The sequence below is a fragment of the Manis pentadactyla genome, chromosome 16, assembly GCF_030020395.1.
Source record: "Manis pentadactyla isolate mManPen7 chromosome 16, mManPen7.hap1, whole genome shotgun sequence".
NCBI lineage: Eukaryota > Metazoa > Chordata > Mammalia > Pholidota > Manidae > Manis > Manis pentadactyla.
This window is the reverse complement of record NC_080034.1, coordinates 49717609-49723608: the sequence shown is the minus strand read 5'-3', so window position 1 is coordinate 49723608 and position 6000 is coordinate 49717609.

Below are 6000 nucleotides of genomic sequence, written 5' to 3'. Positions count from 1 at the left end.
GCCATTGAAAGGACTGTTAACACGTGTCAGACGCTGAGTATGAAATAGCAGTTTACGTATTGTTGGGAGGGTAAAGTGCACATACGCCGGAATGCTGGCTAAGCCACTGTCGATAAGCTTTAAATTTTGCGTAAAGCGAGATAGCAATAACGGGTACTGTAAATTGGAATTTTTCTGTTTGGACGGCTTTGCGAAAGCTTCAGATCACTACGGAAAAACTATGTGGTTCACATGTACTAAACGCTCCACACAGCTATGTAAATTAGAGCTTTTAGGTATCAAGTTCTCATTGGATAACCGCGGTACGAGGTGACGCCAACTGAAGTTGCGGCGGGTGAGGTTCCACGGACTTTTCCTATTGGCTTAAAGGATTAGTGTAAATTCCCGAAACGAGGAAAAACTGGTTGGTTTATTTTAACTTGTTGCGTGCCAGTCGTTGAAAGGCGTGAGGAGCAGAGGCTCATCGGTGATGTCTCAGCCCTTCGAGGTATTGTCACGTACTGGGAGATAATCTGGGTTCAGTGACACCAGTCTCATCCTTTCCCTCTGACGGTGTGGGGTGAATCCACTACCAGGCAAAACAAAGAATTCCCTGCCTCGTCGGACTAGTGAAACATTACTATACTTACCGCAACTCAAGCCTCAAACAATGGCCACATTCCTATACTACGCAGGCTATGGCTGATTATAGAAATTGGAAACATTGTTTAGGTGTTTTCCATTCGATACAATTTTTTTTTCCAGCGGCCCAATTACACAAGCTCAAAGTTTGGGTCCTGCTGAGTCATCTGTAAAGAGCATGTTTGTCTGTGAAGGAATGTACATTATTGAATTGGAGTCACCCCAAATACCGATATACAGAATAAGATTAATAGTACGAATTTAATATTACAGTGACCTTTACATAAAAATTATAAATCATTGTGAAAAATGAGATTGAAGATGCTTTTGTTTGAACCCTGAGTAATTCCTAATGTAAGCAGTTTCTGTGATTTAGAAAAGTTCAGTTAAGACCTTAACTGTGAGGCCTTCAACATTTTACATAAACGTTTTAGGATTAACATTTTTCAGCCTGTGAAGTGTAATCAGAGCAAAGTTACACAACAAATACAATTAGAGTTGTATGATAGTATCAAATTTTCAACTTGACAACATGTGCTTAATATAGCAACATCTAGTAATTACGGTAGTTTGGTAATGAGGATCAACCTGCAACTGTAAAAGCATTTCTCAATTTAAGTACCCTCATAATGGAAAGGAATCAGTTAAAAAGAAATACTAAAAAAGGTAAAAAATTGCCTCCTGGGGGTAAAATTGTAACATTTCCAGAATATCTCACCTGGCTTTAGTACATCTGCATACCAATAGGTGTTCAGTGGCGGAAAGAAGTTTGTTTTAGTGCATTTACATACCCTCAGGGGTGGAGAGAAGTTATTTCCGCATCAGTGGGTAATTATCTGGGCAACCGAGGGCAAGTCTGAACCTGAGAGGTTAAGGGGAGGGGGCTGGCGGGCAAGCTTGCTGGCTTCTTCCAGAGCCGAGGAGAAAGACGGCCTGGGACTGCAGTTTGTGAGCAATAAACGGGTTTTAAACTTTATTTCTCCCTTTGACTTCGGTTTTTAGAGGTATTTTGCCCTGGGATTTCCTCTACCCGGACTTACACCTGGCGCAGCGAGCAGGTGTAATCTGTTGTAATGGGTGCGACCTTTGGGAGGGCCGCCCCAAGAAAAGATGGGGAGAAGTGGCGCTCACGCCGAGGGACATATGTCTACACTTGTGTAGTCATGAAGGCGCCACCACCGCTGCTGGCTGCGCCGACCCCGGCCTGTGGGCTAATGCTTCTGCCACTGCTGCTGCTTCTGCTGCCAGCCGGAGTCTGCTCACAACTATGGAAAGGAGCAGAGGTCCGGGTCACCTTGATAGAGAAGTAACTGGCTGCTGTGTACTACACCTTGTTGGCTACGGTGCCCATCGCCGGAACAGCTCCGACCAAGCTAATAACCACCTATTCCATCATGGGGTGGGTGCAGGACTGGACCCAAAGGCCACGGAGTGCTGTGGTACAGACACCTACTGTATATCATGTGACTGGCCATTTGCCTTTGGTATCCCCAGGGAATAATGAAGCAGACGCATTGGCCCAGGTGCACTGGGCTTAGAAGGAAAGTCTGTTTTGTGGCCTAATGGCTACATCAGCGTTTGTTGCACATGGGGCAAAAGACAGTGAGGGCTGTAGCCCGTATGTAGGGCTTGCCATTGACCTTTGAAGAAGTCAGCCGAGCCCAGAAGGAGTGCCCTGCACGTTGTGCAGATCAGCAAACCACCAAGAGGGGAGTAGAGCATCTCTTTGCAGTCTGTGGCCAGCCACAGATGATTAAGAGCAATCAAAGCACCCAATTTATTGGACATGGCGTTGCAAGAATGGGTGCAGCAGTTAGGAATAAAATGGACGTGGCCTTGGACATTTCAAAACATGGACCAGCAATGGCTGGCTCTTCTGGCACCTTGGGGAAAAGGCCTGGAAACGCCTCCTCTGTATTCCTGGAATAACAGAAAAGTGGCCCCCCCACAATCACGGTTATTTGCTTTACAGTCCTTGTGTCCTGGATGCGCCCCCTGGCTGCATTGATGAGCTTTGGACTTAATCTGCATGAGACTTTGAACCTAGTTGAATCCTCTGGCTTGAGAATTACCATGATTGTGTTGCTGTTGTCAAGAAAAAAAATGATTAAAGAGAGGCTTGACTTTGTCTAATGTTCGGTAAAAGTTTGTGTGAGCAAACTAGCATGGTTGTTAGGAATGAGTAAACAAGTGTAGAAACATATTTTGTGCTTAGTGAAGATTGTGCTGTAAAGTACATTTTTTCATCTGCATAGGCTGAATCCTCTGGTTGAAGATTATAAAGATTGTATTGCTGTTGTTATTGTATGTTATTAGATTGGTTGGAAGAGGGGGAACGAGTACATTTTAAGCAGAGATTTCTGGAGAGGTGGGTTGTGGGAAAATTGTAACATTTCCAGAATATCTCACCTGGCTTTCTTAGTTCATCTGCATATCAATAGGTGTTCAGTGGTGGAAAGAAATATGGCTTTAGTTTATTTGCATATCCTCTGGGGTAAAGAGAAGTTCATCTCCATATCAATGGGTAATTGCCTGGGCAACTGAGGGCGAGTCTGAACCTGGGAGGTTAAGGGGAGGGGGGTATTGCTGGCTTGCTGGCTTCTTTCAGAGCAGAAGAGAAATACTGTCCTGGACTGCAGTTTGTAAGCAATAAACGGGTTTTAAACTTTATTTCTCCCTTTGAATGACTTCGGTTTTTAGAGGTATTTTGCCCCGGGATTTCCCCTCTCTGGACTTAAACCTCCTAATCCTAATTTTCAGACACCTTTATTTCTGTATAATGACCGCTCTGTAATGTAGGCCGATAAACCCTGGTTAGACATGCAAAAGTAAGGTTCATGGAGCTAGTATAAACTTGCAAAAAAGAATTTGCCAGGTCTCTGCACACCAAGCAGGGTCTGCTGCTTCCTCAGTGAGACAGGGACCATGGGTGTAGTCAGAGTAGGGTGAGTGCCTCCAGGAAAAGGCAAGGGCATTTACAGTCAGAGCAATGTTAACAGTGTGAAAAGGAGTCCCTGTTAAAACTGTTGAGCATTATGCAAAGTCAAGGTCACAATAATTCTCTAGGGTAAAGATACCAGACTAGGAATATAAACATCTTCAGTGAGATCACTTAAAACTCAAAAAGCCAGGAGCAACTTGGCCAGGAATGTTTGACTGTTCCGCAAATAAAGGGTATCTCAGCATAACCCCGGGACTTCACTGTAAACAGCCCTAGCAAACAAGAACCAAGCCCACCTTGGAGGCAGGGCAAGTGGCACAACTCCACACCCTAACCCCTTTATCAGTTTCCAAAAATCCTCAACTGCCTGTAAATCCCCTAGACAATGCACTACCCTGGACTCTCATGTCCCCTCCTGGTGTGAGCCAGTTCTGTCCTCTTCACTTTCTAAATAAAAGCCTCTACACCTTGTTCTCCTACCTTGTGTGTTTGCTAAGTTCATTCTTTGGCTCCGAGAACAACCCCCGTATCAACACTAGTCAAGCTTGTTCAGAGAAAATATGTAGAAACATACACAACATATCGGCCTTGATGGAAACTGCCTAGTTCTTTGCTTGGTTAACACCAGTAATACACTGAAACCTCTGGAAGCTTGCAACTTTTGTGACGAGACCTCTTATCTCCTCAAAACAGAATTTGCTTATTATATAGGGAAAATTTTGTGGAGAGCTTTTGGCCCTTCCCTTTTTCCTTGTAAATTTAAAAGTAAATTTTAGCAGGAGACTCATCTCATTGCTTCTGAGTTGCCTTCTATGTAGTTGGCCTCCAATCGATGGAGAAAATAAATTATTCATGCAATGATTTTTATTGAAAATTATTTATGAGTATGGGGAAGTAACACAGATCTCTTAGATGTCTCACTCAGAAGTCAGCAAATGGTTATAAAATTGTCTAAAAACTGCAGAGTAGGAAGCTTATTTGGGTAAACACATCAGATAAACCATAATTTACAAGGCATATGGGTTGCTTGTGACTACAGCCGCTGCAGAGTCCCTTCAGCTTGCTTGATAGAAGACCACAAGGATGGAGTTAGTAACTCTCCAACCCCCACTCCCCCACCTTTCCCCACAAACATGCACACACGCAGAAACAGGTACAGTACCTGCCTTCAATCAACTAAAATGTGAGATAGGAACCCTGGCCTGAAGAGCTCATACAAACTACAGACCCAGATCTCTGACAGGACTAGGCTGGCAGGTGTGTTTGCAGAGCTGCAGAAAAACAGTTACTGGAACAATGTCCAGGATGCCTCTCTGGGCTTGTCTCAGGACTCATCTTTGTGAAAGGTACTATACAAGAGTTTGCCCTTCAAGGTTGGGCCTTCCAGAAGGATGCTGAGGGAGCAACATAGTGTGGCCAGAATCCAGGGTTCAGCAGAGGAAAACCCCATAAGGATCTTGTGAAGATCCCCAAATGACTGTGTGAGGAATTTGGTGTTTATTCTACAGGTTGGGGAACCACTCTAAGTCTTTAAAGAGAAAGTTTGTGTGCTGTGGTAGTTGAATTGTATTGTTCTGGTTGTTTAAGCTAAGCTTTAGGTTTTTCACATAAACAATCATCATTGAGAAGGGCCCAATGTTGTTTGGTAGTCTTTTGCAATAGTCTCAGAAGACGGGCTTCACCTGAGGAGACAGTGTGGTAAAGGAGTCTACATTTGAAATATTTCTGAAGCAGAAATTAAATTATGAGAATTTCAAACTTCTGATTGCAAAGTGAGGTTGAAAAGTCTCTTATCTCTGTCCCATGCAGGCAAGCTCACACACACATACATGTACACACCTGAAACAAAAATTTAGGAAACAGTAATAACCCAAATGCCAGCGTTATAATATATTCTAATCTGGTCTATTTCATTTTTTTAAAATACTGGTTGCAAACCATGAAATTGATTTCACAATCTAATAAGGCTCTGTGGTCCTCAGTTTGAAAAATCTTTAAGGGATATAAACAAGTGCATCTTACTAAGGGCCCTATGTTTTAAGTATATTTGGCTTCTCTGGCCCTCCGTGATCCCTGAGCACTGTGCCATTAAATGTCAGTGGCTTAAGGGCTGGGTTCTGGAGTAGATTGGTTCTTATATTTATAGGTTGACAGTACATATCATTCCATTGCTTTAAAAGTAACAGACTTGGAGAACTTTAAAAATTATTAGATCCCTAATTTAAGATCCAGAGAAAGAACGATTCATAATTTGCATTAGAAATCTATAAATAAATCAACATCATCCACCACATAAACAAAAAGGACAAAAACCATGTAATCATCTCCGTAGATGCTGAATAAGCATTTGACAAAATTCAACATCCATTCATGATAAAAACTCTCAACAAAATGTGTATAGAGGGCAAGTACCACAACATAATAAAGGCCATATAGGA